At 44.0% G+C, this 14,041-nt stretch overlaps 1 pseudogene; it reads right to left on the bottom strand.

The window, feature by feature from the left end:
• Positions 1-12,724, bottom strand: part of LOC123572864 (phosducin-like protein 3) — a 29,305-nt pseudogene extending 16,581 nt beyond the window's left edge.
• Between the last annotated feature and the right edge of the window lie 1,317 nt (positions 12,725-14,041).

Here is a 14,041-nt window from a genome sequence, read left to right as displayed (position 1 = left end):
AGCTGAGTATTGCCTGGGCAGGAAGGTAAGGTAAAGAGCATGGGATGGAGCCTGCTACAGTTTCCAGGGCCCAAATAGGGAGAGCTTTCATTCCCCACGGAGACTTGAGGGAAAAAAGACAGATGTCAAGCCAAGTCAACACAAACCATGAACTTAGTACCCAAAGGCTAATGGGATAGGATATTAATGGTTTCTGTGAAGACCAAATAAAGGCGGTCCATTCACAGCTCTTGGTAATTCTACAAAAAGCTACAATTTCTTGAATGTTTAACTCTGTGTGAGGCACTGTGCTAAACACATTAAACATATCCCCCTATGGGAAAGTTATTATCCTCATTTTGAGATGAGTAAACTGGGGCTCAGAGAAGCCACCTAAGTTGCCCTGGGTCACCCAATTGGCAAATTGTAAAGCTGGGATTCACCTCTGTCTGTCTGACTTAAAAGTTCATGTTTGTAAACATGCTGTTGTAAGAAGACTTGAACATTTTACTAGTGATACATAATATTTGTACATATTTTACAGGCACATGATATTTTGATACATAGAATGGATAAGGATCAATTTGAGGTATTTAGGGTATCCGTTGCCTCAAGTATTTATAATTTCTATATATTGGGAATATTTCAATTCCTCTTTTCTAGCTATTTTGGAATACACAATATATTGTTGTTAACTATAGTCACCCTACTCTACCATTGAACATTAGATCTTATTCCTGTAATCTAACTGTATGTTTGTACCCATTAACCAACGTCTCTTCATTCCCCCTTCATTCCTACCAATACAATGCTTTTTTGGTTACTTTAGCCTTGCAATATATTTTAAAGTTGACAGTGTGATGTTTCCAGCTTTGTTCTTGTTGCTCAGGATTTTGTATGGCTATTTAGACTGCTTTTGGTGCCATACAAATTTTAGGATTTTTTTTCTATTTCTATAAAAAATGACATTGGTATTTTGATGGGGATTGAATTAAATCTGTAGATTGCTTTGGGTATATGGTAATTTTAACAATATTAATTCTTTCAACCCATGAACACGGATGCTTTCCGTTTGTTAGTTTCTTCTTCAATTTTTTTTCTTCAGTGTTTTGTAGTTTTCCTTACAGAGGTCTTTCACCTCCTTTGCTGAATTTATTCTTAGATATTTGTGTGTGTGTGTGTGTGTGTGTGTGTGTGTGTGTGTGTGTGTGTGTATGGTGATTGCAAATGGGAATGCTTTCTTGATTTCTTTCTCAGATTGTTCATTATTGGTATATAGAAATGCTACTGATTTTTGTATGTTGATTTTGTATCCTGCAACTTCTCTGAATTTATTTATCATACCTAAGGGTTTTTTTTTTTTTCCTTTTTTGGGCAGAGCCTTTAGGTTTTTCTAGACATAAAATCATGTCATCTACAAGGAGGAACAATTTGACTTCCTCTTTTCCAATTTGGATGCCTTTTATTTCTTTCTCTTGCCTGATTGCTTTGCCTAGAACTTCCAGTACTATGTTGAACAAGAGTAGTGAAAGTGGACATTTTTGTCTTGTTCCAGTTCTTGGAGGAAAGGCGTTCAGATTTTCCCCACTCAGTATGATGTTAGTTGTAAGTTTGTCATATATACCCTTTATTATTTTGAGGTATGTTCCTTCGATGTCTAGTTTGTTGAGAGTTTTGATCATGAAGGGATGTTGAATTTTGTCAAATGCTTTTTCTGCATCTATTGAAGTGATCATATGGTTTTTGTCCTTTATTCTGTTGATATGATGTATTACATTTATTGATTTACATATGTTAAACCATCTTTGCATCCCTTGGTATTTTAATAGGGATTGCATTAAATCTGTAGATTGCTTTGTGCAGTATGGTCACTGGATCATGGTGTATTATCTTTTTGATATGCTGTTGGATTTGGTTAGTTTGAGGAGAATTTGTATTATTTGTTCTTCGTAAGTTTGCTAGAATTTGGCAGTGAACCATCGGGTCATGGACTTTTCTTTGTTAGGAGACCTTCTATTACTGATTCAATCTCATTACTCATTATTGATCTATTCGAGTTCTCTATTTTTTCCTGATTCAGTCTTGGTAGGTTGTGTGTGTCTAGGAATTTATTCATTTCTTCTAGGTTTTCCAGTTTATTAGCATACAGTTATAAGAGTCCCTGATGATCTTTTGTATCTCTGTGTTATCAGTTGTAATTTTTTCTTTTTTTTGTTTCTGATTTTGTTTATTTGGGTCTTTATTTTTTCTTTGTTAGTCTAGCTAGTATAACTTTTTGTTTCATTGATCCCTTATATTTTTAAAGCCTGTTTTGTTTAGTTCTGCTCTGATCTTTATTATTTCTTTCCTTCTACTAATTTTGGGTATGATTTGTTCTCGCTTTTCTAATTCATTGAGGGGCATTATTAGATTGTTTATTTGAAATCTTTTTACTTTTTTGATGCAGGTGTTTATTGCTATAAAATTCCCTCATAGTACTGCTTTTTCTGTAATCCATAGGTTTTGATATGTTGTGTGTATGTGTGTGTGTGTGTGTGTGTGTGTGTGTGTGTTTATTATTTTGTTTTTAGAGAGAGGATCTCACTTTGTCATCCAAGCTAGGGTGCAGTGTTGTGATCGTAGCTCACTGCAGCCTCCAACTCCTGGGCTCAAGTGATCCTCCAACCTCAGCCTTCCAAGTACTGGGACCACATGGGACTGCAGGCACCCACCACATCTGGCTAATTTAGAAATTTTTTTTTTTTTTTTTTTTTTTTTAAGAGACAGGGCCTTGCTATGTTGCTCGGACTGGTTTCAAACTCCTGGCCTCATGCAGGCCTCCCCACCTCAGCCTCTTGAGTAGCTAGAATCATGCACATGAGCCAAGCTACCATGCCTATCTTGGTATGTTGTATTTTGATTCTCATTTGTTTCAAAATTTTTTTCAACTTCCTCCTTAATTTCTTCCTTGACCCAATAATTGTCATTCAGAAGAATGCTGGTTAATTTCCTGTATTTGCAGTTTCCAAAGCTTCTCTTTTTATCGATTTCTAGTTTTATTCCATTGTGATCCAAAAAGATATATGATATAATTTTGATTCCATGTACTGATGAGAAGAATGTGTATTCTATAGCTGTGGAATGAAATGTTCTGTAAACGTCTGTTAGGTCGATTTTGTCTAAGATACTCTAAATTCAATGTTTCTTTGTAAATTTTCTGTCTAGATGATCTAATGCTGAGAATGGGGTATTGAAGTCCCTAACTATTATTGTATTAGAGTCCATCTCTCCCATTAGATCTAATAATAGTTGCTTTATATATCTGGGTGCTCCAATTATGGATGCATATATATTTAGATATGTTATATCCTTTTACTGAATTGATCTACTTACCATTATATAATAAACCTTTTGGGTCACTTTTTATTGTTTTTGACTTAAAGTCTGTTTTATCTAATGGAAGTATAGCTGCTCCTGCTTGCTTTTGGCTTTCATTTGCATAGAGCATCTTTTTCCATCTTTTTACTTTCAATCTATATGTGTCTTTATAGGTGAGGTCAGTTTCTTTTAGAAAGCATATAGTTGGGTCATTTGAAAAAATTCATTCGGCCAGTCTATATCTTTAAGTGGAAACTTTAGGCTGTTTTTTGTTTGTTTGTTTGTTTGTTTGTTTTGAGACAGTCTCGCTGTGTCGCCCAGGCTGGAGTGCAGTGGCCGGATCTCAGCTCACTGCAAGCTCTGCCTCCCAGGTTTACACCATTCTCCTGCCTCAGCCTCCCGAGTAGCTGGGACTACAGGCGCCCGCCACCTCGCCTGGCTAATTTTTTGTATTTTTTAGTAGAGACGGAGTTTCACCATGTTAGCCAGGATGGTCTCGATCTCCTGACCTCATGATCCACCCGTCTCAGCCTCCCAAAGTGCTGGGATTACAGGCTTGAGCCACCGCGCCTGGCCAACTTTAGGCTGTTTATGTTCAAGGTTACTGTTGGTATGTGAGGACTTATACCTGTTAATTAATTGATCATTTTCTGGTTGTATATCCTTTGTCCTTTATTTCTGTCTTATTATTTATCATCGTGATTTGGTGGTTTTCTCTGGTGGTAACATTAAGGTCCTTCTTTTCCTTAGTTCTGTGTTCATTCTACCCAATGGGTTTTATTTATACTTTTATGTCTTTTCATGATGGTAGATGTTATCTTTTCATTTCCAGGTATAGGACTACCTTAAGCATTTCTTGTAGACCCAGTCTAGTGATGATGAATTTTCTCAGCTTTTCCTTGTCTGGAGAGGATTTCATTTCTCCTTCATTTATGAAGGATAACTTTACTGGGTATAGTATCCTTGGCTGGCAGTTTTTTTCTTTCAGCACTTTAAATGTATCAGCCCATTCTCTCTTGGTCTGTAAGGTTTCTGCTGAGAAATCTGCTGTTAGTCTGATGAAGTTTTCTTATAAGTGACATTTTTCTCTTGCGAGTTTTAGAATTCTGTTTTTGACTTTTGACAGTTTGACTATAAGGAAGAAGATCTTTTTGAATTGAATCTCTTTGGAAATCTCTGAGCTTGCTACCCCTGTGTGTCTAGATCTTTTGCTAGACTTGGGAAGTTTTAACCTATTGTTTCATTGAATAGGTTTTCTGTCCCTTCAGTTTTCTCTTTGCCTTCTGGAATATCAAAACTTAAAATATTTGGTTGCTTTATGGTGGCCCATATATGTTGGAGGCTTTGTTCATTCTCTTTCATTTTTTTCTTTATTTTTGTCTGACTGGGTTATTTTAAAAACCTGTCTTCGAGTTCTGAGATTCTTTCTTCTGCTTGATCTAGTTCCTTGTTCAAGCTCTTGAATGTATTTTTTATTTCATCAATAAATTATTAGGTTCCAAGATTTATGTTTAGTTCTTTTTAATTATATCTATTTCTTTTTAGTGAAATTCTCATTCATATCCTGAATTGCTTCTCTGATTGTATTGTTGAATCTGTATTCTCTTGTATCTCACTGAGTTTCTTTAATATCACTATTTTGAATTTTTTCTGGCATTTCATTTTTTTTTCATTGGCATCTGTTTTTTGAGAATTATTGTGTTCCTTTGGAGGTGTCTTATTTCCTCGCTTTTAATGTTTCTTGTGTCCTTATGTTGATTATCTGTGCAACTGGTATAACAGTTGCTTCTGATTTTTTGGATTTGCTTTCACAGGGAAGGACTTTTTTTTCTGAAGATGTAGCTATGGTGTTGATTAGGTAGGACACTTTGGCCTTGATTCTAGATGCATGCAGTAGTGTAGTCTCTGTGTGAGTTCTTCAGTTGGTGTCTGTGATTTCCTTCGTGGCTTAGAGTGTGGCTGTTAATGGAGGCTGTGGGGAAGTTTTGCTGGGGACAGCAGCACAGATGGCCCAGTCCTCAGGCTCTAGCGGTGGCAGCAGTGGGCCAACACCGTGTTGTTCTTGGGCCTCAGAGCAGTTTATGCTGGTCCTGGGGTTAGTGGTTCCAGGCAGGTTGATTCTTGAGCCTCCAGAAGGTTTGCTCAGGTGCTGGAAGGGGCCGTGGTAGGCTAGTTGGGGAGGGGTTCAGGTTCCTAGGCAGCAGGCATGGCAGGGACAATGATGGCAGCTATGGCCAGATCATCCTCTAGCTTCCATCCTATCCATGCTGGTGTTGGTGGTGGCTGCAAAGGCCTGGGTGGGCTAGTCCCCAGGTGACATGTGTGTGTGGGTGTGACAGCTGTGGGGGTAGTGGCAGGTTGGGTGAGCCCATCCTCAGGCCCTTAGGAGGAGTGCTCAGGTGCCAATGATGGTGGATGGGGCAGGGCAATTCATATGCCTCTACACAGCATGCTTGGACCCTGGGAGGTGGAGTTGGGCCAGGCGGGCCTGTCCTCAGGATCCCTGGTGGTGCATATGTATGCTGGCTGCGGCGAGTAGGGGTCGGCTGATCCCTGTGCCCTGGCAAAATGCTCAGGTACAGGGGCAGCAGCAGCCGCACTGCAGCTCTGCTGTTGGGGAGAGTGGGTTTGCTTTCAATGGTAGCGTTGTAGGCAGATGGCTGGGAAGTGTGCACTTCAGTTCCAGGTGGCGGCTGTGGGTGGCAGAGCCTGACCTTAGGGTGCTTGTAAGTGCACAGTGGCCCCTTTGCTGGGGATGGTGGAGTCACTCCCAGTGGCTCATGCTTTAGTTCTGGTGGCAGCAGTCGGCAGCAGCTGCGGATGGGGGATGTCAATGGGACTCCAGGGATGAGGAGATGCAGGGGCGGTTGAGCCCCAGAACAGGATGTGGCCTGGTGGGGGCTGGGCTGTCAAAATGGCACTGTGCTGTAGCTGTTTAGGTCTGGGGGGATGTGAACTCCCTCTCTGGAGCAACGCTGTCATGCCGTCTCAAGACAGCTCCCTGTTTTAGTCTCAGGGCTCATGAGAGTCAAGAATCTCTCCCATGGCTGGAATTGCAGATGTCCATGGTGGGAATGTGGACCACTGAGGGTCACCCGCTTATCCTTTCTCTGCACTAGGAGGCCTCTCTGGGCTCCCAGCCAATCCCAGCAGAGTAGGCTGCCTTGCCTCCCTCTCCTTCCTCGCCTTAGGTATTTCCTGTCACTTCTCTATTGAATTCCGGCATTCATAAATGTGTGATTATCAACTTACTATTTTGGTTTTTCTTGGTGGAGGAGGTGAGTACCAGATGCCTCTAGTCAACCATCTTGAAGCATTTGACTCAAGCACTTTTGAAGTCAAGTGAGATCCGTTCAATTGAAAAGAATCTCTCTAAGTATAGACACCCTCTGGGCCCCGTGAGAAACATGCTGCTTCACAGACTGAGCTTTGGCACTTTATGCCAGGTATGCAGCTCGGCTTTCATTCTTCTCTGTTTCTCTTGAAGTTTGCAAAGAAGTTGCAATAGTTGACTTTATGTGTCAACTTGGCTATGGTATCCAGTTGTTTGGGCAAATGCCAGTCTAGATGTTGCTGTGAACGTAGTTTTTAGATGAGATTAATATTTGGATCAGTAGATTTTGATTAAAGCAGATTACCCTACATCATGTGGGTGAGCCTCATCCAGTGAGTTGGAGTTCCTATTAAAGCAAAGACTGAGGTTTCCCAAGGAAGGTATTTGACCTAAACACTGCAGCGTAGAAACTCTTCCTGGGTTTCCAGGCTGCCTGGCCTGCCCCTCAGAACTCAGACTTCAGACTGCAGCATTAATCTTACCCTCATTTCCAGCCTACTGGCTTGCCCTGTGCATATTGGACTTACCTGCCCCCACAACTGTGTGAGCCAACATCTGAAAGTAAATCTCTGCTTACACATATATCTCCTATTGTTTCTGTTTCTCTGGAGAGTCTTGACTAATACAGTAGCAAAGAAGACACAAGGAGACTCTCTTCCAAAGATCTTTCTTTAACAATGAGGAAAAGCACACAGGGAAAGAGTTGGGTATATCTAACCATTTGCTGTTGGTGTTAATATGCAAAATCTCATGTTCAGTCACAGCTCCCTCTGCCCATTCTCATCATTGCTCTGTCCCAATGTGCTTAAAAGACACACTCCACCTTCCAGCAACCACATCTCCCAGCTGCAGGTGTTCCCTGCGTGGCAGGATATTTCATGCATATCAACACATGTGTTGTTTGCCGTGTGCTCCCCTCTCCTCCTCTTCCAAGCTGGAAGACAGGTCTTTAGAGGTCCACTGCCTGAAAGCAGAAACCTTTTCATCATCTGGGTGTTTATAAAAGCTTTCAGTTCCTGAAAGGTGAGCCCGGAGACAAGGAGTCTTTGGGTGTACAAGGGACAGGAGAGGGCCTCCCTGCCAACCAGTGCAAAGGGACACAGTTGTCCTGCAAGCAGGGGCCTGGCACCTGCCTTCTGCCTCTCCTTCACTATTCCTGCCCAGAGGCTGGACTCTGGCTTCAAGAGTCTGCACCTAAGCAAGGAGTTCAGACCACATAGGCCTGGGAAAGCTGAGGCCCTAGAGATGGGTGGGAATGAGGCAGAGAGGCTGCAGGCCCGTTGGGGTTCACCAGAAAGGATGGGACGGAAGGCAACAGCCTGCTGATTCTTGTTACTGTGGAAGCCCCCATGGCCTCTCCTAAGCCTAAGAATAATAATGAGCATGAAAGTCCAAGCAGACGACGGGGTTGGGCTCAGAGTCAGAGTGGGATTGGGATCCACTTAAAGAGCATATGTAGATATAGATATAGATACCCACACACATTTATACACACACGTGACATTATATTTTCATACATACATAACAGATCATATTTCTGGCATAGACTGAGGATTTTACCTACTATACTGGCAAGGATGATGGGGAACAGAGAAACAAGGTTATGGAAGTGTGACTGGGCTGCTTTTAACTGAATTTTCTTTTGATTTGTCTATATTTAAACATTTTCCTAAAATACATATTATTTTATGATATAATTCATCTTTTAAATAACGTTTTTAAGTATTATGTTACTCGTGGAAAAGACTGATAGTATAAATTTAGAGAAAGGAATGAAATTCAAAGTGGTATACCCAGTATAAAAACTTCCTTTAAGTAAAATAAAAATATCTTCATGCAAAACAGATAGACAAAAACGCCCATATAACCATTTATAGAGAAAAGATTGGAAGGAAAGATTAAAATGATGTTACTAGGGATCATCTTTAGAACTATTTTTTACTCTTCTCTACTTTTCTGAAATTTCAAAATGTTTAATGAGCACACATTACTTTTTTAGAAGCAGAACTTTGCAAGGAACTCAAGCTATTTTAATAGATCCTAGGTAAAATACTGCTTCACAAATACATGTTTTAAATTTTGCTTCTCTGGCCAAGTGTTTTCTGTTTGGATTGTAGTCCCTGAAAAGTGTAGAAATTGCAGTTTCTACCTGATCTTTCCTAAATAAAAATTTAGCAAGTAGAGATCCTTTTTAAGGCCCTTCCTTCTCCTCCAACACACATCCCCCAAATACGCACAAACTCTCTCCCCACCACACACACCCCATCACCACTATCACCACCATCATCACACACACACACAAACACACTCACACACCCCACACACACACACACCGCACACACGCACACACGCACACACATGCACACACGCATGCGCACACACACACACACGCCACACAGCCTGCCTCAAACTAGGTGGGGGCACTGAGGGCAGGAGGATTCCTGTGATCTCTGCAGGGCGAGGTTAAACCTGTAGGGTTACTGAGCAGAAAGTTTAATTCAGAGAAGTCTGGGCCGTGAATGAGCACAGGTGGGCCCTGCAGCTCATAATGCTCCAGAGGCAGCGATCCCTAAAGAGATACCAAGTGGGATGAGGCAGGGATTTTCAGGGCCCCTGATGTGGCGAGGTGAGCCATCTCACGGACTGTCTCACCCACCTCCCCATGTGCATGACACGTGCCACCAGTTTCCATGTGTGCTGTGACTGGAAAAGGCAGAGATGCCCTGCTTTGTCACCTGAAATGAAAATGTCAGCACTCCCCTTCCCTCCTCGCCTGCTGTTCTGTCTGGGCGCTGGCTTCGGTTCCCAGGGGGAAGCTGTGCAGATTGCCATGGTCTTTTGTGGCCAGCAGGGCTCTGGCTCCTAAGGCTTTTCTATCCCATTGACTGGTGCCGTGGACACCTCACCTTGGGTCTGTCCTGGAAAAGTCAGACGAGAGTGAGTTGGTGCTGCTGACTCTTTCGGGCTCGCTTACCATTCAAGTGGCCACTCCTTTCAGGTGCTCTTCATTTTCTGCAGAGCCGGGCTCCCGCCTCGTAGTTTCCTGGAGCCCAGTGAACGAACTGCAGCATTCCTTGCTGTGCAGCCATCAGCCATGTAAGCTGTGTGAGATTTCTCTATGCTGGCTCTTTGTATCACTGGGAATTTCTCTTTGACCTCCATCCAGTTCCACCCCCGTCTTTCCATTCCTTAGTATAACTCCCTCCGTCCTGCAGCTGTGCCTTTAGCCTTTGGAAGCTGGCTGCGGGGTGGAGGCTCACAGGGTCTCAGAAGGATTTCTCTCAGCTGTCCTGCTTTGTCTCTAGCATCCAGTGGGCTGTCGCCTTATAATTGAGGCCAGCTTCACAGGTGTGTGACCCATACAGTTACACAGGGTTTTACTCGCGGAACAGCCTGGCACTTGGTTTAATGCTCTGCTGGAGCTGTCCTGAAACTCTTCAGAATTTTATCTTTGAAGCTGTGTTTTATAAAGGAGGTCTGATGGGCTATAGGACATGTATGCTGGGCCGCTGCGTGCACACAATGAGCTCGGGCCTGCAGTCCTGGGAGATAGCCCAGGAGTGGAACAATCGGTCCAGCCAGGTGTGTAGGTGCACTGCAGAGACCCAAGGTGGCCAGGCCAGAACCTAGGCCCCAACAATGGCAATGGTGGCAGCAACAGCATTGGCAGCAGCAGCAGCAGAGGTGGTGGTCATGGCTTTGGGAGAAAGAAGGGGCTCTGCACAGGAGCCACACTGGGACCTGAGGTGGGAGTCTGGCCTGTCTGTTGATTCTCAGTCCTGCACTGGTGGCATCTGCACAGATACCAACTCCCTGGTCTGAAAGTCAGCACACAAAGAGCCAGCACTCAGGCAGTAAAGTCTGTCAGTAAATTATAAAATGAAAGCACACTCATGGACGTTGCAATCAAGCATGTCAAGAAGTTAATTCGGCAACTTCCACCCAGGACCATGTCCAGCTGGGCAACTCGGATGTAAACCAAACATGAATGCAGCGCGTGAGTGCCTTCCCAGTGTGGCTTAAATGCACGGCCTGTAAGTCTCCCCAGTGGGCTCCGCCCTCATCTGCTTTCCCCGCCTGATCCCTCCCCCGATCCCTCCCTGCTTTCCAGCTATACGGTGTGCCACAGGGTTTTTTGGAAAGTTCTTCCACTACACAGGCTTGGAGCTTTTTCATTCTCACTTAGGGTCAGCCCTGGCATGCGGGAAATTGGGGGAAATTGTCCTCTAGCCTCCGCAGGCCATGTTGTGGGTATGAAAAGAGCATAGACATGGGCCAGAGAAAAGAAGGCAGTTGCTTGATGAAAAAAACCTTAAACAGACCAGAAGTTCACATGCCCGAGACTGGTCCAGTGATCCTTCCACTCACACTAAAGCAGGAGTGGGACACCCTTCTACCCCCATGTCCCTCCCCACTCCCTTGTTTTCTGCTTTAAATTCACCCTTACTATTTATTTTAGCCTATTGGAAGTGTTGGTACTAGGAGAGGGAGGAAGGGCCCAGATAGCTGGCAAAATCCTACTGATCCTCCAAGACCCAGCTGGGACGCCACCCCTCTTGATTCCAGCTAGACGTCCCTATAACTCTCGGATCCTATACTGTGCTCCCACAGCACCTAGTGCCTTCCTTAGTTCCTGATGCTTACAATGCCTGTGCCTGTGCCAGGATGGGGACCTTCTACAGTGTTCAAAGAGGAGCTTCTGTGATTACAGCCATTCCCCTTCTCTCTCCCGTCGGAGAAGAAAGGGGATCCAGTTTTTAGTCACTTAGCTTGGATGTTTCCTTGTTCCTGGGAAGGAAGAGGAGGGGAGAAGGGAGACTTTGCTGGAAGTTAAAAAAGATGTATGTGGATAAGAAAAAAATGTTTTGGAAAAAAAAAAGAATAAAACATGTTCAGAAAAGTGGATTTTTAAAAGCAATTACTTTGATAGAAGATTAAGACAATGGTGGAAAGCTGTTAGTAGAAGACATATGGAAGTAATAGAGAAAATAGTCAAAATATGGCACCTTTCTGAGTGGGTGTCAAGCCCCCAATCAGCTTCATGGCCTGGTCCACACAAACTGGGTCCCAGGGCCTGGGCTGTTCCTCTGGCCCACTCCTGTGATGAGATCACAGAAAACTTCTCCGGAGGATTCTCTTGCCCCATTGGTGCCCTGGCACCAACGCAGCTGGACACCCGTGGGAGGCACAAGGTGAAAGGCGGGTTGTTCTTGGGCCTCTGGCTGAGCCCTTGCCCTAGGCAGGCATCTCACACTGCCTGCATCCAGGCACCAAGCTGGGTAGTGCTTCTCTCTGGGAATGAGGAAGGGGAGATGGTTCACTCACCAGCAGCCAACGAATTTTCCACCTACCTACAAACAGAATCTATTTCTGTTCATGCCTTGAGATACTGCTTGGTTCCTACTGATGAACCATATGCAGGCAACCCCCTGCAATGCTCTGTAGCATCCTTAAACCCATCGCTCCCAGGTTCAAGTGATTCTCCTGTTTCAGCCTCCTGAGTAGCGGGGACTACAGGCGTGCACCACCACGCCCAGCTAACTTTTTTGTATTTTTGGTAGAGATAGGGTTTCGCCACATTGGCCAGGCTGGTCTCAAACTTCTGACCTCGTGATCGGTCCACCTCAGCCTCGCAAAGTGCTGGGATTACAGGCGTGCTTGGGTCATGGTGGTTGGAGGATTTAACCTGAATTGCTGAGATGGGCAACAGCACTCCCATGACATGTGGTTTGTCCTTCAGGGGCAGGGCTTGTGGGTTTTGTCTGTCTGTCTCCAGCACCCAACATGATACGTGAAGTAGCAGGTACTCTATTGTGAGAACAGAAGAAAGGCAGGAAGCAAAGGTTTGGAAGGAAACTTAGGGCCTGGGAAAAAAACAGAAGCATTGTTCTGGGCATGACACCCACAGGGATAGCTGTGTTCTTGCTTCTTTCTAATGAGTAGCTCTTCCTTTGGAGCACAAATGGAGTCATGGAAACAGCAAACCTGTGCTCCCTGCCCCCATCGGATGCGTTTCTTCCTGGCTTCCACCAGTGCAATGACCAGGGAAGACATTCTCCTCCTCCCATGGCATTCTGGCAGATTAAGCTGAATAGCTCCATGTGGGCATTAAGTACAGGTTCTAACATCATTTAATTCCACTTCCTTTTGACTGAAACAAATTCCCAGCTCATACTCACCCTTATCCCTTCAGGCAGCAAAGCAAGTCATAAATAATCACGGTCATAATGCCATGTAAACACTTTCGCTGGGGAAGAGAGAGGCGCTGGTTTTGAATCTCCAGGATGCAGAAGATTATATACAAGTGATGACTCATGTGTGCCTCAGCCCCAGCAGGAGAAACTCCTTTGCCTGTTCCGCCCATCGTGGAGGCCTTGCAGAGTGGGAGAGCTGGTTTTCCAAACACTGTCCCAAAGAGACAGCATCCATTTGTGTCCTGAAGTTAAAACAATTGTCTTTGGGAACAGTTTGATTCAGTCTTGATCCCTCCTCTTCATCATGAGATGCCTTCAAAAATTCTTCCTACTATTAGACAATTTATTCTGTGAGGACGGAGATCATGTCGGTCTGTTCAGAATTAAATCCCCAATACCAACCATGCAGCAGGTGATCAGAACAGAAGAAATCTTGAACTTTGTAAGTTCTGATAAAACAAACCAAAACAAGGAGCAAAGACTGATCTAGTGATTGAGTGAAAGAGATTAAGGCTCAAACTCACAGGACTGAGAACGGCACCTTCCCCACCTCTCTGAGTTCAAGCTGCCTGTCCCAGAGCTTCAGAGTCCTCCTTGCACAAACCTGTCCCACTGCTGACGTTCGAGACACTTGTTTTTTTCATGCCTAGAATATGCTAAGACAGGCATCAGAGGCAATTAGAATCAAGACGAGGAGAGTGTTCTAGGCAATACGGACAGCCCACGAAACACTAAATAATGATCCTTAGCACTTCCATGGCACCTTTCATCTGAGGATTTCAATGTGGATTTTAGTTTTAATCACACTTCCATGATGAGGCTTCTTATTACAGATGGAGAACTAGACCTTTGCACCTGGTGCCATGCAGACACTTCACACTCAACAAATTCCCAACAAAAGTCATGATCTTTTCCCCACACCTCTTCCCTTCTCTGTGTTCTCCTTCTTGGCAAAGGGTACCCTCATCCAGCAGGTCCTCAGGACTGATACCTGGACGCCATTCTAGCCTTCCAGCTCTCTCTCCCCTCCCTTACTGAGGGAAATTGTCCACCATGTCCCACCTCCCAAATGCCTCCCAGGTTCTTCTTGAGTCCAACCCCGAACACTGGTCTTTGGATATTTTCCTAAAAGGCAAATCCCATAATGCTGATTCCTGTCTTAAAATCCTTCAGAAGT

This window comes from Macaca fascicularis, chromosome 4, assembly GCF_037993035.2.
Source record: "Macaca fascicularis isolate 582-1 chromosome 4, T2T-MFA8v1.1".
Taxonomy (NCBI): domain Eukaryota; kingdom Metazoa; phylum Chordata; class Mammalia; order Primates; family Cercopithecidae; genus Macaca; species Macaca fascicularis.
This window is presented reverse-complemented; position numbering and strand designations above follow the sequence as displayed.